The following is a 24063-nucleotide window of genomic DNA, read 5'->3' as shown; positions in this document are numbered from 1 at the left end:
TCTCCCAGTTCCCTGCTACGGAGATATTTAACTCTAGAGAAAGAACACGTATAATGTTAACCATTAAATTCATCTCTCTGCCCCTTGGGGTTTTACCTCCCCTAGGCATCTATTGATAAATCCCTCATGTGGTCCATGGGCTTCTGGGCTGTGATTCCGGCAACTTCACCATTCACTAATAAAATGAGCTTCCCAGCATCCCGTCAGCTTTACAATCGGCAGTCTTTCATCTCTAGAAGTCACTCGACCTTTAAAGCTTTTGACTTATTAGCACTTAATTCTCATAGTCAATCCTTAACTTGGGTTGGGGGCTGGCAAGTTGCCCCCTTGAAGACTTCTAATCTAGCCTACCCGAGTCTCATGCATCCACTTCCGCCTCAGTGTCATGGAAACCCTGTCAAAATTAAACGCCATTTAGACAAGGCCACCGTGAAACTGATTGTGCCTAAGCAAATAGGTCCGATACTAACATAGACTCCTGTACAGACTGGGGGGGGGTACCCTGGGGGTTACAGGACAGTGACAAAAAGGAGCCAGAAGTTAGGGCATCTGAGTAGTTGCCTTAGACCTCCTTGGACTCAGCATTGACACCTCAGATCCCTTTCTGCTCAGGCCACTTCCCAGGCTGTCCTCAGCTGAACTCTGAACTGAAGAAATATAGGAAACTAAACAGGGCCCCTCTGCTGTTGCCAACTTTTTTTCACGAACACAACACTGTACCGTTATTCCAGGAGCGAGGAGTGATTTATCCGCCTTCCTAGCTTTTAAGACCATGAATGGCTTTCCTCACTTTGCTTCTGCTGTTCTGGGTCAGCACGCTTCGAGTCAGTCACAGTTTTGAGTTTAGGTACATCAGCCTGTATACGATTTTCAGCTTGCAGAACACTTTCACTTTCATGGCTGTGTTGTTGTTGTTTTTTTTTTGTTTGTTTGTTTGTTTTTTGTTTTTTTTTTTTTGGATTCAAGGGAAGTGTACAGGAAAGAACTGCACTTAGGCAGTTTTGTTAGGCAAAGCTGGGTTTCAGATTGCAGGCAGAGTGTGAGTAGCGAGTGCAGTGAAGTACAGCTGTGGTGCGGTAGCCCGCAGTGTGTCACTGTGGATGGACTTTAAGCCTTGTGACAATGACTTGCAATTAGAGCAGCAAAGATGATTGGGAAAAACGTTGCAGCATTTGAACTAACTCTGGGTCTCCACTTCTTTCCTCGGCACATGCGCCCCCCCACCCCATCACTGCTCTGTAACTAAGATAACACTGAACTGTTCTGGTTGATTGTAGAGGAGCCAGCCTAAGCCGGCAGAAGGCTGCTGGCACTACAAGCTGCTGTAGGATTTTAAATAAACTCAAAACAGATCACACATGGCTGAGGATTCCCAGTACCAACCTCTCCCCTATCACCCACAGGATCCGAAGTTTGTTTAACAACCCATCTTCAGGGCACAGAGGAACAACCTGGGTCGCACCTGCCCATGTTTGAAAATCTTACCTAAATGGTACAAGCTGACTCAGCATCTGCAGCTACCAGTTCTTAGATGACGAGCAAGCGGGTCTCAAGGAGGTGGCTGCCGGTGCCTCTGCTGCAGCAGAGGACCCGAGTTCTGCTGGAAAGGCAAGCGAATGGGAGAAAACGTCAACTGACATAGTTCAAGTGTTTCAAAGTTAAAAATAAAACTATATCACAAGGGCAACGTGATCAGGCTCAGCTTACGACTCCCTTCGCCTGTAGGTTATCAACACTCGGTGTCCAAGTACTGGAGTGGTGGAGCAGAGCCCAGGGGAAGCGGGGTTTTATACCAATGGGCTTTCTTTTACCAAAGGAAAGAGGAAAGCCTTTGGAAGAAGGGTCAGTGCAAGCCAGCACAGCCACAATCCTGTGTGTGCCCAGGGCAGGTCCAGCTGTGCTCAGGAGCTAAGGGAGAAGCAGCAGGATTTTTGCTCAAATTATAACCCTGCTTTTCACCCAAGCCCCTCACTGGTGGAAGCAGCAACTTATAGGTTTGTTTGTTTGTTTGCTTATTAGTCTTTAGCTTTTTGGCTCTTTTGGGGGGGTCTGCCACCCAGCTCCCAATACACGGAGTCTTATTCTTTTTCATGAATGCGCAGCCTTATCTTGGCTTATTCCTAGCCAAGGACACTTCTCTTTGCAACAGATTGTGTCTTAGTTACGTTTTAGCTGCTGTGATAAGACACCATGACCAAGGCAACTTTTTTTTTTTTTTTTTTTTTTGAGACAGAGTTTCTCTGTGTAGCTTTGGTGCCTATTCTGGAACTCACTCTGTAGCCCAGGCTGGCCTCATAGAGATCCTCCTGCCTCTGCCTCCCGAGAGCTGGGATTAAAGTCATGCACCACATGTAACACATCTTAAAATAATATTCCACAACAGCAACTTGTGCAAGTGGCATGGTGTCAAGCTCCTGTTCTCCCGTTTCTTCTCATGACAACTCAGTATCTGTCCTCCTCTGGTGGCTGGGAAAAAGGAGAGTTTGTCAAGATAAACCAAGCAGAGAGTTAAGTCACAGGGAGAGAATTAGAGGTAGTAGGAGGCTTGACTGTCATTCAGTACATTTCCCTCCTGTTACAGAAGAGAAGATACAGGATCAGGGAAGGTAAACTACTCATCCATAATCACAAGGCTCAGAGCCAGAAGAAAGACTTCCGATAGCCTGGTATTCTTTATCTTAACCACTTCAAAACAGTTCTTTCCACCTCTTTTCTGAGGGAAAAAAAATAGCTCAGTCTAGCTGCTATTTGAATGTGGCTGTATCATGAAGGGAAAGAGGGGTGTTTGAATCTGCTGTGATGAGCAGTCTCTGAAGTCTCCTCCTCCCATTCTCCCATGCACATTTGTTCATGTAGGTAAACTCATCGGGGTGAAAAGTCAGAAGATGAAAATCCTAACATCTGCTACATGCATCTTGTATTGTAAAACTTTGCTGAATTTGTAATGCAGTTTTCCTGTGGATTCCTTAGGATTGTCTATAGATAATGTCTCTGTGGACTGAGGTATTCTTATTTCCTTTCCAGGCTGGTTGCTTTTTATTTCCTTCCCTCACCTTTTGCCTGGCCTGGAGTGTCCTGCACTCGGTGAAACAGGAGTGGAAACAGGGGCTGTCCCTGCTTGTCCTGGACAGCAGGCTCTTTCGCTGGCAAATCACCTGTGGAAGTTTCCACAGATGAGAACAAGTTGCCTGGGAATCTTTCAGACAGCTTTTTGCAGGTTGAAGAGGGGAGGGAATTGGTAGAGTTTTTTTTTTCTTTTTTTTTTAGTCTAGAGACTGTTCTCATCATGAAAGGCCGTGGACTTTTACCAGATGATTTTTCTGTGCCCTCTTGTATTGCATTTGATTGGTGTTTATATATTGAACCAAACTTCAATTTTTTTGGGTAAGCCTCACTTGTTCTGGTGCATTGCTCTTTCTCCATTGTCCTAGTTAAGGTTCCTACAGCTATGATGAAACACCATGACCAAAAGCAAGTTGGGGAGGAAAGAGTTTATTTGGCTTATACTTCATCATAATCCATCACTAAAGGAAGTCAGGACAGGAATTCAAGCAGGGCTGGAACCTGGAGGCAGGAGCTGATGCAGAGGCCATGGAGGGGTATTGCTTACTGGCTTTCTCATTATGGCTTACTCAGCCTAGTTTCTTAGAGAACCCAAAACCACCAGCCCATGGATGGCACCACCTACAATTGACTGGGCCCTCCCACATCAATCACTAATTAAGAAAATGTCCTACAAGCTTGCCTAAAACCTGATCTTAGGGAGGCATTTTCTTAATTGGAGCTCCCTCTTCTCAGATGACTTCAGGTTGTGTCATGTTGACATAAAACTATCCAGTACATCTGTATTATTGGCGTTGATTTGTTAGTATTTTACTGAGGATTTTTGCACCTAGCCTGTAACCTCTTTGGGATGCTTTTGCTTGGTGTGATATTGAGGTAATACTGGTAGCATAGAGCAAGTAAGGGAGTGTTCCTATGTGTTCTTCAGGGTTTTCTAGAGTAACAGAACTTACAGAATGGATCAATCTGTCTGTCTGTCTGTCTACACACACACACACACACGCACGCACGCACGCACGCACGCACGCACGCACGGGATTTATTACATGATTTACAGGTTGTGGTCCAGCTAATCCAACAATGGCTGCCTATGTACAGAAGGTCCAGGAATTCAATCGTTATTCAGTACATGAGTCTGGATGTCTTAGCTTCAGTAGACACCAGAATCCTGAAGAAGTATGCTTCACTGCCAGTGACAGGATGGACTTGCTACTGAGGGTTGGGGCTTCCAACAGAAGGTGTAGTCCATATTAGAGGTGAGTCTTCTCACTTCCAAAGGTCTAGAATAAAGGTATGTCTTCATACCGCAAAGATCCAGATTAGAAGTGGCTCTGCCCACTTCAAATGACCCAGTTAAGAAAAAAAAATCCTTCACAGGTATGCCCAGCCATTTTTGGGTTTTAGTTTATTCCTGATGGTTTTAGTTAATTCCTGATGTAGTTAAGTTGACAACTAAGAATAGCCATCACATCCCTCTTCTGGTTTTGGGAGGGTAGAATGCAGGATTTAAACATTTGGTAGTATTTGCTGGTGGAGCCATGTGGGGCTAGGCTCTCCTCTGTGGGGAGCCTTTGTAATCCCTTCACTTGTCTAGCCTTAACTGAAGAATTCATATTTCTTGTTGGGTCAGATCTGATATTTTATCTTTCAAGGAATTTGTTCATTTCATCTAAGTTGCCGATTTTGTTAGCATATAATTGGTAACAGGATTCCTTTATAATGCTCCTATCTTCTGTGAAATTGGTGGTAGCAGCTCTTCTTTTATGATTCAGTAATTTGAGTCAGCTCCCCTCTCCTCCTTCAGTCAGTTAGACTATATGTTTGTTAGTATGTTAATGTTCCCAAAGAGCTAAAGTTTGGTTTCATTGTTTTTTTTTCTTTTTTATTCTTTTTCTTGCCCCATATTTCATCTGCTTATAAGTCTATACTTGCTTCTTTCTGCTCCCTTTGCACTTTTTTTACTTTTCTGGTTTTTCTCAGGTAAAAATGTTGATTTGAAGGTAAGATGTTGGGGACAGTAAAAGGATTAGCAGTTGTCAAATGAATGGGGGAGGGAGGGATGAATAGGCACAGGAGAGACTTTTAAAGGATCAGAATCACTCTGTGTGATATGGCAATGTTAGATACATACTGCTATATATTTGTCAGAACCACAGTCTGTACACCAAGAATGAGGCCAGTATAAGCTATAGATTTTGATAAAGATACATTCATGTAGGTTTGTCATAGTAAATGTGTGTCTCTGGTGAAAGCTGCTGTTATTGGGGGAGGCTGTGGACATAGAAGAGTAGGTTACAGATGGGGACTTCCTGTACCATCTGCAAAATCTTGCTGCAGACCTAAAACTATTAAGAAGGCTAGGGGCTAAAGATCAGAGGTTAAGAATACTTATTGATCTTGTAGAGGACCAGAGTTTGGTTCCCAGTGTCTATATTTGGCAGTTCACAATGACCTGTAATTCCAGATGCAGGGGATGTGATGCCCTCTTCTTGCCTCCACAGGCACCTATATTTACATGCACTTATCTACAGTACACACATAAATAAAGCTAATAAAAAAAACCCACAAAATTACAAAACTAAGCAAAATTTCCAAAACTGTTCCAGGTCTACAGATTGTCCTGCATGGTCTTTATGATAATTTACAGAGTAGAGGGTAACAAAGGCCTCAATACTTCTTAGTACCTGCCAGTTTCCTCCAATAAATCCTGGTTCGAGTTACTATCTATGTATGCTACCAGATTATCCAAATTAGAGTGTCTTCCTTGGTCATTTCTCTTTTTGTGATACTAGAGATTGAACCCAGGGCCTTGCCCATGTTGGGCAAGCACTATATCACCATCTCCTTCTCCAGCCCTTCCTCAATTAATTTTAATTTCTAAGTAGAGGGATGAGTGATAAGTTTCTTTAAACTTTGTTCTCTATAGCTAAAGAAAGCTATCTGTATGTGTTATCCATTTAGTTATGATTGGTTTTGTGGTCTAGAGTGTGCTTGAAATATTAACAAAATTATATATGTATATAATTATATAAAATATATACATATATAAAATTATATATGTAGATAATTTATTAAATCACATATAATTATATAGCAATATTTTATACATAATTACATATTACACATATAATCAGATAATTATATGTGATATGTAATATATAATTATATATAATTTAATAAAATTTATTACATATAATATATAATTATATATTGTATATAATTTTATTAATACTTTGAGAATTCATATGATTTATTTTGATCATATTCACCCTCCTCTTGCCTCTTCCTCCCATAATCACCCTGTTTGCCCTCACCTCTCCACTCACCTAACTATGAGTTTTCTTCCTCTTTTGAAAACTCCTATCAAGTCTGATTTGTGTTGTCCTACTACTCTTGGGTGTGGGTCTGCCATGGACTGTGGTTTTATGTAGCCCAGATGGCCTCAGAATCACTGTGTACTCGATCATCTTGAACTTGGGATTCTCCTGCTTCTACCTCCCATGTTCTCAGATTGCAGATGTGTGACGCCCACTTTGGTAGGGCTGGAGATGGAACCCAGAGCTCCAGGCATGCTAGGCAAACACCAACTGAGCTCCATCCCCATCCCCAAGAATACGCATTCTTTACAGCTGGGCGTGGAAACTGGCATACCTCCATTACATCAACCTCATCAACCTCATTAATTATGTAGCTAAATCTTTTCCTCTCATATAAAATTGTTATCTACTTGACCTTTTAGTTATGGAGACTGCTGTGTGACAATTTTGCATTGTGATTATTGTGATCTTATATTTGTTCAAGTTTCTCCAAACTTTTGTTAACATTTGCTTCATATGGGTTGGGCATATGCTATTAACTATATATACATTCAAAACTGAATCTTTCACGAGTTAATCACCCTTCTTGTCATTTTCTGTAGTGCTTGATCTCTATCTAATCACGTACTTCCCCTTGAGGTTTAACTTGCCAGATGAGATGCCCATGCTAGCTTCCTTCCTGTTTTTGACAGGTGTCGGAGTCCAGCTCTGACCTGTTGAAGGGTTCTTGGGGGGAGGAGAGAGGAATGAGGAAGTATTAGATAGAAATATAGACGGAGACAGAGAGAAAGGCAGAGAGACACAGGATAACTTCGGGAGGGCCCTGGGTCAATACCTGGCCGCCCAGACTTTATTCATGATTTTAAACATCAGTAAAGGGAGGAGCAGAAGACCTCCCCCTTTCAAGGTCAAATCACAACATACAACCAAGTGTAAACCCTTCCAAACACCTGGTATCCACGCCCCTGGTCAAATCATCCCATTATGCAGCCCTGCTGGGTAAAGCAAGCTCGGATTCTCTGACCTTAAGTAAGGCCTTACTAGGAAGTGTCTGTGGGTCCCCACAGACAGGCATCGAGATGCCCATGCTAGTTTCCTTCCTGTTTGCAGGTTTTGCAGCCATTGCCATCACTTCCTCAGAGAGTTGACTTGGGGAGGCTGCGGGCACTCCTTGTGGGCGTGTTTTGGTTTTCATTCATTTCAAAGCATACTCTGGTTTTCCATAGTGAGCACATTGTTTAATGTTCATACACTGGCAATTTTCCAGGTTTTCTCCTGTTACTGCTTCCTAATTTCATTCCATTGTGCCTGAAGAATATATCTTGTGTATCTCCTTTTAAATTTATTACTGTATCACCCCAAATGTTTTTCATTCCAACCCTTTTCTATTTCATTCTTCAGTATTTTATATGTTGAGAAGTTCTCATTTTATAACATTTACTGAAGATGTTTCTGGTTCTGCATGTTGCTTGTGTGGCCAGAAAATGTACTGAGTGCCATTTGAAAGACACTTGAGTTTGTCGGTTTTCCCAGACATTGCTTCCTCAAAAGTCTGTATCTTCCTATGCTGGTTCCTCCAGCTCTTCCTGTGTCTGCACTCTCACACTGTACTAAAAATCACTGGAGATGGTGATTCCTTTGAAAACGTTGACTAGAAATCCCCCGTGGAAATCCTTCAAACTAAAGATTATGAATGAAACAGAAGCTTATGGTCTTTGGTCATGAAAAGTAAACGACCTTAATGTGCTGTCCCTCTGGTCCAAAGTTTAAGTTAGCTTGAGGGAGGAGAACTTTGGAGTCTCCTTGTCTTCTAGGAGGCCTCTCTCCTGAGAGTCCAGTGGCTGATCATGCCCTGCTGAGCTATCCTAGGAAACAAAAATATTTTTTTCCACAGAAATCAAAGTGACACTTGACAGAATGAAATAGAAACCAGAGATTGAGCCTGACATGGTGGTGGACACTGAGGAGGCAGAGCGGGTGGGTCTCTGTGATGAGTTGAAGCCAGCCAGGGCTATGAGACCATGTCTTAAAAAAAAAAAAAAAAGGCTAGGACTTAGCTCAGTAGTAGAAAGCTTGCCTGCCACATGTAATGCTCTGAGTTCAATTCTCAGCACCATGGGTAGAGGAAACTAAAGGGAAGAAGAGAGTTAATATCTTTTCTTAAATAATCTCGCATTTATTAGTATTTTGAAATGCACAGTTTACTCTACTGAGGGACTTCTGCATTCAGGCTGCCTTTTAGAGTGCAGGCTTACCACTGGGCCAGCACAAGGTCTGAGGGGAGAGTCCCTGTGATGGCTGAGACCTTGTGTGTAAAAGATATGGATACTACGGAAGTAAGAGTGGCCATTTCACCTTCCCCAGAAAAGATGTACATGTATGACTGGATCTACGTCATCAGAACACATAGAAGCAAAGACCATAAACCGCCGGGCGGTGGTGGCGCACGCCTTTAATCCCAGCACTCGGGAGGCAGAGCCAGGCGGATCTCTGTGAGTTCGAGGCCAGCCTGGGCTACCAAGTGAGTTCCAGGAGAGGCGCAAAGCTACACAGAGAAACCCTGTCTCGAAAAACCAAAAAAAAAAAAAAAAAAAAAAAAGACCATGAACCTTTCCAATGTCGGGGTGGGGTGCACACCTGCATTTGAGACTCAAGAATCTCTATGAGGATAGAGTTCCCAACCAACCACAGGGCCTGAGGGGTGGGAAGAAGGGAGCTGTAGGACTCTGCCAGGGAAAGAAGGAGAGGAGGACTGGTGGATGTCCTGGGTGAGGCGTGCTTGGTCTTTGTTGTAAAAATCTGGTGTCTGCTGGCTGTTGTTCTGGAACCAGTTTTGGAGTAAGAGGAGAGGGGACATCGGGATCTTATTCTTCACTTAGTGGAGAAGCCTTCTGGGGTTTCTTCGGGATGAAAATAGCCAGACTTTAACCCTGCTGTTCTCTCTAGTCACTGTGACCAGAAATGGGAGCAGGCAAAAGAAAGAGCAATGAGGATCAGAGCTGGAACCCTAGAAAATGAAGAAGGAAAGGGGGTGTGCCAAGGTGTGTTTGGGGTGTGCCAGGGTGTGATGGGGTATGCCTGGGTGTGCTTGGGGTGTGCCAGGGTGTGCTTGGGGTGTGCTGGAGTGTGCTGGGGGTGTGCCAGGGTGTGCTTGGGGTGTGCCAGGGTGTGCTTGGGGTGTGCTGGAGTGTGCTGGGGTGTGCTGGGGTTCCAAAAAAAAAAAACACAGCAGCCTGGGATTAGAAGGTGCTGTTTGTTGGTGCTGCTGGGGATCAGCTAAAAATGATGGCTCTCAGTCTGGACCTCCAGAACCCAGGTGAAGTGCTAGGTGGTCTAGAGCAAGCTGGCCAGCCAAACTACCCACATCAGTGAGCTCCGGGCCCAATTAAGAGACCCTCTCAGTGAATAAGGTGGAGGGTGATTAAGGAAGATTCGAAACGTCAACCTCAGGACAACACACACACACACACACACACACAGGTATGCTCACATATATGTGAACAGGTATACACACACATTAAAAAGAGTCTCTGATACAGAGATTCAAATAAAGTACATTATTGTTATTATTATGCCTTTTTAAAGATTTATTTATTTTATGTATAGGTGTTTTGTCTGTGTACATATGTGTTCAGTGCCTAAACAGGCCAGAAGACAGCAGTGATTCCCATGGAACTGGAGTTACAGATGATTATGAACTGCCATGTCAGTGCTGAGAACTGAACTCAGGGCCTCTGGAAGAGCAGTACTCTTAAGTGCTGAGCCGTCTCTCCAGCCCCTAAATGAAATTCTTAGGAAACTGCTTGAGACAGCGGGAAGTATGATGAGGAGACAGCTGACAGCCAATGAAGGGTTGCTATTGAGCCAGACAACATTATGAACCATAGAGCTTGGTCCTGAAAGAAGGACATGGGCATAGTGCAAAAAATATGCCTTAAAAAATCACCAAAATTGGGGGGGGGGGACCAACCAAACAAAAACACAACCAAATGCCCACAGAGAATCAAAGAATAAAACAGCCAGATGTGGTGGCACACCCTTTGAATACCAGCACTCAAGAGGCAGAGGTAGATAGATCTCTATGAGCTTGTGGCTAGTCTGATTTACAAAGTGAGTTCCAGGACAGCCAGGCCTACACAGGGAGACTGTCTTTCAAAAACCAACCAAACAAATAATCCTGAAAAGTGAAAACAAAATAAGGGTGTTATTAGATACTCAAAGCTGAAAGCATCCATCATAGCAAAGCTGCCCTGAAAGGGGTGTAAGAGAATGTCTACTAGACAGAGAGTGAATAGCTTCTATCAAGGATGTAAACCTGTGGTTATTAATCTTATTTGTCAGCTTGACACCTGGGAAGAGGGAATCACAACTGAGGAATTGCTTCCATCAGATTGACCTATGGACATGTATGTGAGTCATTTTCTTACTGTTATTTGATGTAGGGGGGACCCGACCACTGTGGGCATGCCATCCCTGGGCAGGCAAACCTGAGTTTTATGAGAAAGGTAGCTGAGCTTTTCCCAAAATGGCACCACAAGAGGATGGAAGTTCTTGCTCCTCTTAAGACCAAAGCCAAAGCAAAGGCATTGAAAGCCAAGATGGAGATGTTGAAAGTTGTCTACAGGCAAGGAAGGAAGATCCATTTGTCACCCACCTTCCCGTGGCCCAAGGCCCTGCTATGCTAGAACAAATACCCTGATAATAGCACGCCCAGGAGAAAAAGCTTGACTACCATCTATTCTTCAAGTTACTCTGACCACTGAGTCAGGCATGAAGAAGACAGAAGACAACAACATAACATATGTTTGTTCTGGACATCGAGGCCAGCAAGCCACCAAATCAAACAGGCTGTGAAGAACTCTGTGACATTGATGTAGCCAAAGTCAATACCCTGATAAGGTCTGGTAGAGAGAAGAAGGTGGCCAAAGTCAATACCCTGATAAGGTCTGGTGGAGAGAAGAAGGTGGCCAAAGTCAATACCCTGATAAGGTCTGGTGGAGAGAAGGTGTGTGTTCGTTGCCTTCTGATTATGATGCTCTGGGTGTTGCCAATAAGATTAGGATCATCTAAACTGAGTCTAGCTGGCTAATTCTAAACATACATACTTTCACCATTAGGGGAAAAAAGGGATAGTCAAACAAGGGAGAAGAGAAAGCCAGTAAGCAGCATTTCTCCATAGTTTCTGCTTCAGTTCTTACCCTGGCTTCCCTGATGATGGATGATAGCCTGTAAGCTAACATAAACCCCCCTCCTCCCTCTCCCAAGTTATTTTAGGCCAGTGTTTTATCACAGCACCAGAAAAGCAAACTAGAACAACATCAAATGACTACAACTCAGAAGTAAGAGTACAGACAAACCAGTCAGGAATGAACAAAAGGTTTGAAAAATCTTTTCATGAAAAATATTAAAGGGCGTGTGGAGAGAGACTGAGAACTTGGAACCCTCATGAGCTGGGGCAAAAATATAAACTATTTGGGGGAGACGATGTGGTGATTTCTTTAAAAGTTTAACATGGTCTTGCCTCGTGATTCAGCAGTTCCATTCCTTGAAATCTACCCAAAAGAAATGAGAGCATGCGTCCATGAAAAGATGTGTCCACAACTATTCATAGTAGCAATGGTTGTGAGAGCCAAACACTCAGGACAGCCTGCATGTCCTTGTGCAATGACGATACAAAATGTGGTATGTCCACACAATGAAGTGCTACTCAGGAATAAAAAGGAACAGATTACTGACTCATTTTACACCATGATGAGCTCCAAGAACATGATGAATGAAAAAAAAAATTTGTGAAGATTGAATGGTAACCTCGTGAGAATTCATTATTGTCTTTGTTCTATTTTGTATTTGAAAATGTCTGTGTAATAAAATGTAGCCTTTAGCCATCCTTTCACAGTAAAAGATTAGACCCAGCTGGGCAGTGGTGGCGCACGCCTTTAATCCCAGCACTCGGGAGGCAGAGGCAGGCAGATCTGTGAGTTCGAGGCTAGCCTGGACTACAAAGCGAGTTCCAGGAAAGGCGCAAAGCTACACAGAGAAACCTTGTCTCAAAAAACAAAAAACAAAAAACAAAAAAGAATAGACCCAGGCTGAGGTGGAACTTTTATGATCAACAACTGTGTTCTCCAGGGTGTGTGGCTGGAAGAAGTGGAGAGAGGCTTCAATGTCCTCAGATTTCTGGGCTGTGAGAATAAACTACCAAAGGGACTGATGGGTTGTGGAATAGAATGTTTGTTAATTATGCAAAGATGTGTTGCATTTGTTTGTGCTGTAGAACAACTGTTTAACTATGTAAAGATGTGTTACTCTTTGACCTTGCCTGCCTAAGACACCTGATTGGTCTAATAAAAAGCTAAATGGCCAATAGCTAGACAGAAGAGGGATAGGCAGGGCTGGCAGGAGAGAGAAAAGAGGAGGGGGTCAGCCAGCTAGTGGCCAGCCAGGAGCCAACCAGCCAGACATGGAAGAAGCAGGAAAACAGGATGGATAGTACATAAGTGAGGTAAATGAGTTTTGGGGCAGCAATAGATGAATAGAAATGGGTTAATTTTAGTTTTTTAAAAAAAAGCTAGCTAGAAACAAGCCTAAGCTAAGGCCAAGCATTCATAATAATAAGTTTTCATGTTGTGATTTGGGGGCTGGTGGTCCATGAAAGCCTGCTACACTGATGAATCATAGATAGTGATAATAGTAAAAGCTGAATGGTGGGTATAAAAATTTAACCTTTTACTTTACCCTTCATTTTTATTGACTGTATAAATAGCATCAGATTCTAGTGTAGGTATACCAGTGAGGGGATCAGATTAACTGGAGACTTGTTTTGTCAACAAACAATACTTAATAAAGATTATTCACCAAGACACAACAAATGTGAGAATAGAATGAATAAGAATTCTAATAAGCCATTACTCTTCAGAAGAAATAAAATTTAACTTTCCATTGGGCTCAAACCTACAGTTGTGGTATCCTAATTATTTTAGAACATTGGGCATTTGTTCCTTGTTTTTGGCATGCTCTTTCCTTATTTGGATTTTGTTTCTACTTGTAGCTATAAAGCTACTCATGCAAAATGGGTTTAGCGTAAACTCAGTGTTCACTTACTGTAGCTAGAGTTTTCCTGCCTTGCCCGCAGTCAGGACAAATCTTTGTCACCCGTCAGTCCCACAGCTGCTCAGACCCAACCAAGTAAACACAGAGACTTATATTGCTTACAAACTGTATGGCTGTGGCAGGCTTCTTGCTAACTGTTCTTATAGCTTAAATTAATCCATTTCTATAAATCTATACCTTGCCACGTGGCCCGTGGCTTACCAGCATCTTCACATGCTGCTTGTCATGGCAGCGGCTGGCAGTGTCTCCCCCCACCTTCCTGTTCTCTCAATTCTCCTCTCTGTTAGTCCCGCCTATACTTCCTGCCTGGCCACTGGCCAATCAGTGTTTTATTTATTGACCAATCAGAGCATTTGACATACAGACCATCCCACAGCAACTTATTGTGAGCCACTGATTCCTATCTGAAAATAAGTTTATAAATAAAACATTTTATTTTATGTTAATCAGTTCATATGTAACAAGCATATATAATGGTGATGTTTTCTTGATAGTTACTATTTGGCTAAAAGTGATTTCCTACAGCATAAATTATCAAGGAGAGCTTGAGACGTTGGCATTTAAAAATCATCTAATTTCTTTATAATAGTATTAAAAATAAGATTAAGTAAAAGGGTAGAAGTAGGGGATAGACCAAATTGGTTGCATGTCACTTTGAGAGGTAAAGTATATGAAAGAAGCGGTTGGGAAATGCAGCTCCAGGCAGAAGAGACCAACCTGGGCTCTCATATCCCAAGGAAGTAATGGTAGGAGAATAAGAGGTTGATAGTTCAAGAATGGAGTGTGCAGCAGCTGGCTCTCCCACTACACTGATTCCCTTCCAGGAAAACCCAGGCAAATCAATACGCATATTTAGAACCATCTAAGTCTACTTTTCCTTGAACTTGGCAATTGTTCTTATTTGGGAGGAAGGACAAGGGACTTCCAAGAGAAGAAGGACAGATTAGAGAGGACATGGGGGCCGGGGAGCAGGACTCAGGAGAACTTGCTTGATCCTGTGGTGTTAAGTGCCTGCTGGGACTGTATGTGTTGCCCAAGGTGAGTCACCGAGGAGTCACAGGGGACTTTCTCGTCATCATGGGTACTTTGGGAATAGAAATCAGACAGTCAAAGACATTTCCAGTCAGCTTTAGCTCAAATGAAAAAGACAGAAACCGTAGGCTGGAGACCAGTATCTCAGAAGGCTGGCGCTCACCATCCAAGAAGCCTTGGGATTGATACCCAGCACAGAGGAGGAAGGAAAATGGGGGGTTGAGGGAGGGTGCAGAGAAGCGGGGAACCATAGGTCAGTCTGGTATTAAATAAGGAAAATTAAAAAGCATAGAGACAGGGTAGGCTTCCAGTTACAAATTAATTCTAAGCAGGAGAAAGGAGGTTTAGTGTTTGAAAAACTCACTGAAAAAAATTCTACAAAGCAGTTCAACACGTTGGAAAGGTAGAAGAAAAGATGTAACCATTAATCACTGATCTAAAGCAAACGGTAAATGTAATGCCAACATTGCTTTCTGAACGATCTCATGTTCAATTACCTCAAAATAAATCTATAAATCTGATACTTAAGAATGCTCTGAAGTCAGGTGTGGTGGCTCATGCCTTCAACCCCAGCACTCACGGGTATCCTGGACTACAGCAACAACAACAATAATGAACGATATCTAAAGGAAATGTGTAGATTGCATGTGGACTAAACTCTAAAACGGTGCTAAAGGAGCCGGTATGATAACTCATGCCTGAAATCCCAGTTATCTGAGGAGTAAAGAAAGGAAAGAGAATTGCGAGCTCTAAGCCTACCTAGGCTGCAGAGCAACTTCAAGGTGAGCTCGGGAAACCTAGTGAGCCCTCATCTCTAACAAAAGAGGTGGGGGAAGCGAGGGGCAACTAGGAGTGAGAGCAGTGATAGAATACGTGCTCAGCATATGCAAGGACTGGGACTCAGTCCCCAGCACTAGGCAGGTGTCAGACCCCACTGCCATTAGGATGGGATTTGATTCCAGTCAACATCACAACAGACACATTTGTGAAGCTTGACAAGCTGACTACCACAACTGGGAAAAGAAATGATCAAAGTCCATATGCTAGATGTCTTTCTTCTTTTAATAATAGTAATAATAATAATAATAATAATAATATCTTTTACTTTAATACTCAGGAGGCTGAGACAGGACTACATAACGAGAACCGGTCCCCCAAATTTTTGTGATCCCTTTTTTTTGAGACAGGGTTTCTCTGTGTAGCCCTGGCTGTCCTGGAACTCTCTTTGTAGACCAGGCTGGCCTTGAACCCAGAGATCCACCTGCCTCTGCCTCCAGAGCGCTGAGATTAAAGACATACTACCACACTTGGCACTACATTCAATGTTGAAGGGAGTTAAAAGTACTTTCTTGTCTAGTTAAAACTCATGTAGCATGGTGTGATTTTTATTCATACCTAATGTGAGACATAGCACAGTTCGCTGTGACTTTATTCTACATGCTGGGAAAAGAGGTGGGAATGTAAATTTAAGTATGCAAACATTACTTCATTACTAGTCTTCATTACTAGACTAGACCACCCAGATTGCTTTGATTTGGGGGAACACATATTTCCATTTATTAGAAAATTTGGCCAAAGGTAAAAAAAAAACCAAAAAGAATGGCTTTGTCCTGCTCAGTGGTCTTGTGGGTTCTATTCAGTGAGAGCTTCCCTCTGTCTTGTCTGTTGTCTTGTCTCACGCTCATCCTCAGTCTCACCTTCTTGAGCCAGAGAGAGTGATAAACAGAAGCATGCCTGTGTGCTAGCCTCAGGAACTGCACAGACTGTGTCGAGCCCCCCCCCCCCCCCGCCACACCCCCAAACCCTCACACCCCCGCTTAGAGAAGGGCTCACATTCCCCAACCTAGGCTATTTTAAATGAGTTTAGAGCCAGCCAACCCTCAAACATGTAAGAGAACTCAGCCTCAGCCAGAACCACCCAGCACCACCCAGCTGCCTGGTAGACTCATGAACTGTAACAAACACTTATTATTTTAAACCAGTGATGTTGTTAGTAAAAACCAATGGAGAACTGGTGCATAATTTAATATCCACCACCATCCAGGTTTTCAGGTCTTTCTTTTGGTTCACTCAGTTCCTAACATGTTCCCCAAACCTGTATATATCCACAATACATTTTTTTTTCTGGGATTCCTACAAATTCTTAGTCATGTAGAGAGTGAGGTTCAGTGATGGCAGCCCTCTATTTGACCCCCGTTACATATTCTTCCTCATCCCCGAAGTCCTTCTGGAATGGCCCTTGCTTTCTGTCCAACTCCCACAGCGTAGTCTGAGAAGTGGGGAGAGAATATAGATTATCCCAGTTCTGCTTATGACAGAGAAGAGGGAAGAGGGAAGTGAGGAGAGAGGTGGGTGGTGCTGGGGAAATTTGGGTGGGGGCTGGAGATGGAGCTCAGTGGTAGATCACTTGTGGAAGGCACTGGGTTAGATTCACTAGTCCTGCAAAAAACACAAACATAAAACACCAAACAGACCAGGGGTTATGGCATACAGCCAGCTGACGCAGGAAGATTTGGAGTTCAGGGCCAGCCTGTGCTACATCTTGAGACCTTGTCAAAATAGAAGGGCAAAGAGGATGGGCAGTGGTGGCACACGCCTTTAATCCCAGCACTCGGGAGGCAGAGGCAGACGGATCTCTGTGAGTCCAAGGCCAGCCTGGGCTATAGAGTGAGTTCCAGGAAAGGCACAAAGCTACACAGAGAAACTCTGTCTCAAAGAAAATAAATAAATAAATAAACAAACAAACAAATAAATAAATAAATCTTTAAAAAAATGTTGGGGGTTGGGTATTTAGCTCAGTGGTAGAGTGCCAAGGCCCTGGGTTCAGTCCTCAGCTCTGGAAAAAAAAGAAGGGCAAAGAGGAGCAAGAGATGGAATGGGAGAACAAGAGGAGCAGCAAGGGAATCGGGGAGAGGGAGGAGGAAGTAAGCTTGGCTGGCCGAAATAAAGGTTCTTAAATAAGATTTGCAAGATTGATAGGCGCAGAAAAAGCATTTGACAAAGTTGAGCATGGCTTCATCAACACATCCTGGAGACATTAGGAGTAGATGGATCATAGCTGAAACTTATGAAGGTGATGTACAACAAATCTATAGAAAACATACTAAATGGAGAAAACCCAAGAGAATTTCCTCTAAAATCATCCCCCTAGTTCAATACAATGCTTGAAGCCTCAGCTAGGACAGCAAGACCAGTGAGAGACAAAAAGGGAAAAATAGGAGAGGAAGAACTCTGCCTGCCTCTGTTTACAGATGGCATGATTATACTTAAGACCTCATAGAGTCTGTCAGAATACTCTTAGACCTAATAAGTACTCTAGAGTTGAAGGATACAAGTTCAATATACAAAAATCAGTAGGCTTCTTCTATACCAAAAGGGAACTTGCAGGGAAAGAAGTTGGGAAGGACATCTCATTCATAATGGCTCCAGAAAACAGAATTTCTAGAAACAAACCTAGAATGTTAGGTAAAAGACAATGGAGATGGACAAAAGGAAAATCAAGGGTTATATTAGACAACAGAGAGAAGCTTTTCACATTCATAATTGGCAGAGTTAATATTGCAAAAGTGGCTGCACTAAAAGAAAATCTGCAGATTCAGTGCAGTTCTTATAAATTCCAATATAATACTACACAGAACTGGAAAAACATCCAAGAATTTGTGTGGTACTATAAAAGACCACAATTAGCCAACGAATCCTAAGGAGAAATAACAGATGGAGGCATCACAATACCTGACCCAAATTATCCTACAGAGCTCCAGTGGCCAACACAGCCTGGAGCTGGCATAAAAACAGACAGGTAGACCAGGTAGACAGGTAGAGAGAGCACCAGAAAGTAAACAATAAAACTAACACTACCCAATTTTTTTTTTGATGGAAGTGTCAAAAACACTCAGTAGGGGGGCAAAAAAGGTTACTTAACAAATACATTGCAGCCAGGTGGTGGTGGTGCATGACTTTATTCCCAGCACTTGGGAGGCAGAGGCAGGTGGATCTCTGTGAGTTCGAGGCCAACCTGGGCTACAGAGTGAGTTCCAGGACAGGTTCCAAAGCTACACAGAGAAACCCTGTCTTGAAAAACCAAAAAAACAAAACAAAAAACAAAAAACATTGCAAAACTGGATCTACACCTGCAGAAGAATGAAATTAGATCTATATTTTTCACCCTTAACAAAGATCACCCTAGATGTCATGGTGTACATGAGTTATCGGATCCTCGGTCAATCACGGCTAGAGACACGGATAGTCTGGCTAGATACAGCACTAACACACTGACGGCTGTATGCACAATCTAAACCCCTACCCACTTTCCTAGAAAGGGCTTTGGGCATCTGATGCTAACACCGGTGTTTTTTTAAGAACAGGTTGGCTAGTAGATTCAACAAGAAGCCAGTGAGCCAAGTGTCCCCACCAGGGCTATGTTGAACACAAGCTAGAGTTGCCGAACAGGAATACTGTGTTTACACAGAGGATAGTTATTGCTTTGTTTCCCACAGCTGGGTGTTGATCTATGCCTGGCGACTCTGAAATGAATAAAGCAGTGACTGGCAGATAGCTTAATCCAGGGGAACACAGCCTGGGATGCCTGGAACCCTTACGCGGGCCACCCAGTCAGATCTTCTGATCTGCCCGTCCAGAGGCCTGGCCTTTCTTATCTCCCTTCATTGTGAATGAAACCTGGTGGCTGCTATCCTGTAAGCTGGATTTTTGAGTCTTTTTAGACCTCTTACGTCCCACATTGAAGCTCATTTCTATCCTGCCTCTTCTCTCTCCCAGCTTAGCTTGGTGAGTTTCATTCTGGACATATATGTGTGTGTGTGTATATATATATATATATATATATATATATATATATATATATATATATATATATAATGAATAATACATATTATTTTAGTGTATCCTTACGGCAAAAGACCTTACATTTAAGTGTAATTTTTTTCTTTTTCTTTTCTTTCTTTCTTTTTCTTTTTCTTTTTTCTTTCTTTCTTTCTTTTTTTTTTTTTTTTGGTGTTTTTGGGACAGGGTTTCTCTGTGTAGTTTTGGTGTCTGTTCTGGATCTCGCTCTGTAGATCAGGCTGGCCTTGAACTCACAGAGATCCACCTGTCTATGCCTCCTAAGTGCTGGGATTAAAGGCATGCACCAACACCGCCCAGCTAAGTGTAATTTCTTAATAGAATTATGTAACCAGCATACCTGGGAGCAATACATGTCATCTAGAGACATCTGTGCCCCTTAATCTGGCTATCCACACTGTTGAAACAAGACACCCCAGGGAATTTGAATTCCCCCTAGAAATCTCATGCTGTAAGGAAAAAGTTGAAGCCCTGTGCCAGCCAGAGGAACTTATCTACCCACAGAGATGTCACACAATGTGGATAACTTGTCAGACCATTTGGTTCAGTAGTAGGCAGAACCAGGACCAATGATGGCTCAGTGTTAGACCACACCTGGTCCAGGATTGCTTAGTTATGGATATCATTGTCTTCGGTTTGAACTTTACTCTCATATTAGGACCCTGAAGATAGACCCAAAGTGAATCATTGAATCTTTTTTTACCTCTTTCCAGTATTGCTACATTGAGTAATTCGTCCCTTTTCTGCTTTTAACTATTACTTGTTTGTTTAAATGACAATTGTTAATTGTTTTTTAAGGACAGGTTAGCTAAACCTGATTTACTGAGGCTATCAGGGCCCATGTTCTGACTTGGGCTAATAATACCCACCATCCCTACCCAAACACACATACTGAGTGCCCTCCTCTCCTCCTCCCTCCCTCCCTCCCTCTCTCCCTCCCTTCCTCTCTGTGTTCTTCCCTCTTTCCCTGTGTTCTTCCCTCTCTCCATAAAAGTCTTGTGCAACTGAAATGAAAACCGGACTTTTAACCTCAGGCTCTCTACCTTGGGTCAACTCTCCAAGCTGCCTCCTAAGTTTTTTTTTAATTAAAAACAAATTTTTAGAGTTAAAAAAAATGCACACTTTCTCTATATTCCTCCCCCCAAATAAAAATGCAGCTTTAAAGAACAAACCCATGTTTAAATTGAATCTTTCATGCTATGTTTGGCTTCTCTTTTAGCTCAAGCTTGCTTTCATGCTTCTGATTATATTTGTTATTGTTGCCCTCAATATGTATCTAGGCTTACTCATGTCTGAGCGCTTTGATCATTGACGTTTCTTTCATCTCTTCCTCCTGAGACAGAGGTTTTCTTTCTGATGTAGACTCAGAAGTGTCCCACTTAGCGAGGGGCTGTTAATCATCAGTAATTTCAAACTTTCTTCAAATGTTTTTTTATTACATTTTCGTTCTCGAACAACAGGTTAGGCCAGCATAGAATTTACTTGAAAAGTCTTCTGATGGCCAAAATTTTATTCCTTTGCAGGTAATCATAATGTCTAGTTGATTTTTAATATATTTATGCTTTTCCCACGATGTAGAGCTTTATCTAAAAGTACCTTAAGCAGGACTTTTTGCTTATCTTATATATATTTCCTTTCTTGTTTTAATCTGAATGCACTCGAATCTTAAAATCCTGGACAATCCTGAGCTCTATTCTTCTGGAATTCCCATTATGGCTTCTTGCTCTAGTGTTCAGCTGATGTCTGTTCCCCGACTTCCCGAGCTTCACCCTGGTTAGCTACAATGTCGGAGATGTGATTTTATCACTTTGTTTGATACCTTTTGCTGATCTTTAATTTTATTTTCTCTGTTGTTCTCCCCATCCCCCACTTGTTATCTGGCAAGAAGTTATCTAGTTGTTGTGGGCTAGCTCTATCTGCAGTCTGATTTTGGTCAAGTAAAGAGTTACAGGACAAGAAATGTGCAGTCCACTACGTATAAGATTTATCTCAGCAGAGATAGCATAGAAGCACATACAACACACATAGCTGGAGTGAAGCAGAGTGAGCCCCCAGCATAACACATGGGGGAGGGGTCCCGAGAGGGAACACTGTCTCCTTCCAGGGAGTCTGGGTTATATGCTTCTTAATAGGATGTGGAGCAAAGCTTGGTTCCATTTCCTCCTTGAATGGAGCTGTCAGGATGCGTTTAGCTGGTTAGGTCATTTTCAATGACAGCAAGGACCAGACTGGGTGAGATCTGAGTGGGTGTAGTCCTTCGAAATTCTCCTGGAGAAGAAAGCTCTCCTACTCACCTGACCTTGTTATCAGTGGCCAGCAGTGCAGCTGGGATGGGGAGGAGTTAGCCAGCTGCCAGGGAGTTAGCCCAGTCGAACCTACTTGGTGGGTTATCTGTGGCTAGCAGGAGGAGAGAGCCCAGGGGCCTTCCAGAGAGGAAAAAAGTCTCAGTAGTGAGTGTGTTCTTTGGGGCAAGAGTCTGGGTGTAAGCCCCTTAAAGTAGGAGCCCTCAGAGATCAGTTTGTCCCCATTCTTGGAGGTTCCCTAAGCCTTGATGGGGTTGATCTCTCTCTCTCTAGCTATCTACCTATTTAAGAATTAACTAGCTCCTGTCTTCCTTCATAGGCAACAAGCACATGAAAAGGCAATTGAAAAGACATGCTATTGAAAGCCAGGAATTCAATCACTCTTCTCTCGTCTATCAATTTACACCTTTTTAATTAATTAATTAATTTTTTGAAACAAGGTCTCTCATTGAACCCGGAGCTCACCCAAGACTGGCTGCCTAGCAAACCCCAAGGATCCCCCTGTCTCCAGCTGCCCAGTGGTGGGATTAGAGGTGCCTGCTGTTGTGCCTGGGTTATCATGTGGGTGCTAGGGAGGGGCTCGCTCTCAGCACTGTGACCAGTGATGAGTCTCTGCATTAACTACAGACAGAGGTTTCTCTGCCAGTGTTGAGAACAAGATTAACCTATGGGTATAAGCACAAATTATTTAGATGGTAGTTTGACATGTCCACTTAGCCAATCCGTACTAGTGGGTTCCTTACTAGGGCCTATGACCTCCCCATGCATGGGCTCAGGGCCAGGTTTACGGTACTGATGTTTTTGAGAAGAGGCTTTGGTTTTTCAGTTTTGAAGACTTAAAAAAAAATGTTGGGAATAGATATTGAAGATTTGAAGGAAAACATACAATTTAAAGTTTAATTTAAGCTTGTCGCTAGATGCCACATACCATTCCTTTCTATACTTTCCTAATGGTTTTCCTCATTTGATCTTAGTTCACATAATAAAATAGGTTAGTATTGCATAGGCTAACCGTAAGAGATTTCTCTGGCTTATTCTTTCCTTGTTACAATGTTGAATTATTATCGAGGCTTATTAGAATACTCAACTGTGACTTTCTCCGAACGTACTTATGTGGCAGCAGCACTGGGCTTAGCACTTTGTAGACACACTCATCCAAATAGAGTTATTCCTCCCATCACAGGATGTGGAAATCGGCACAGAGGGGTTAGGCAAGTTGCCCAAGATAGCACAGTTGTTATGTTTCTAAATCTAGACTGCACAGGTCTACAGCTGGACTACAGTAGGACTATGATTCCCACTGTGACTCTAAGTCAAGATTCCTTTGATAGTTCTCTATTCATTTCTCCCCGAGTAGTAGTCACAATTTAAATATATAATTTATCTATTCAATGTCTGCATCCTTCTCTAGACTCATTATTCCTCAGAGCAGGAACCATTCCAACACTGTACCCCTGCCACAGAGCCTAGTATGTAGTCGACGCCCAATGATTTCTGAGTAAACGCAGGCAAGAATGAAGTGTTTCTTTCATGGAGTAATGCCTCCCTCTGGTGGGATTTTAGAATATTGCCCTTTAAACGGCTTCTTAATTTCACCCCTCCCCCTTCTCTTGTTTTTTCTTCCCCGAGATAATGGCCATAGTTACTTCAGAGTGGGCTTGTCACCCACTAGTTGGTTTAGTGAGAGGAACTGTGGAACGGTAATTAATAGGCCCCAAATTATGCCCGGAAGTCGATCAAAGCACATCTATCAATGAGTTCCTTGTTCTCAACGACCCCTCATACATTTTCAGAGCCTCTTTCAGCCCCAAAGGGATCTGTCCGGAATCTCCAGTTCTGATGATACGTTCCTCAGCATAGAATGCTTGAAATAGCACCTGAATGCAGAGATAGTACCTTCCCTATCAACTGTCAGTAAGCTCTCACCTCAGAGGGAATAGAGATAGTTTATTCTAGAACTAAATATGAATGACTATGGCCCCAGGAGCACAGATTTAAATTGCTCTATATACGTTTCTTTGGTAGCAGTTTCACGGAGTTTTTATTTATTTATTTTTAATATATTTACAGAGCAAAGAGAGTTACAAATTAAGACATTTTGAGATGCATCAGTGGAAACATCAGGTAGGATGGATAAAGCAAATCAAGAGAAACCTCTGCTGTTGGGTTCAGTTGCTGAGCTTAGCTCTTCAGTGGGTGGAAGCTAAGGATCTGTTCGTACATTCCAGAAAGACTTACTTAATAGTCACAAGGATGTAACTGAGTTGTGTGACCAAACAAGTAGCTATTTAAGGGGCTGAGATAGCCCAAAATAATTCGGCACCGAACCTGCCACATTACAGCCTGGAATGTTTAACCCTCGATTGACCTCTGCTCACCCC

The sequence above is a fragment of the Peromyscus eremicus genome, chromosome 12, assembly GCF_949786415.1.
Source record: "Peromyscus eremicus chromosome 12, PerEre_H2_v1, whole genome shotgun sequence".
Classification (NCBI taxonomy): domain Eukaryota; kingdom Metazoa; phylum Chordata; class Mammalia; order Rodentia; family Cricetidae; genus Peromyscus; species Peromyscus eremicus.
Note: the sequence above shows the minus strand (reverse complement) of the source record.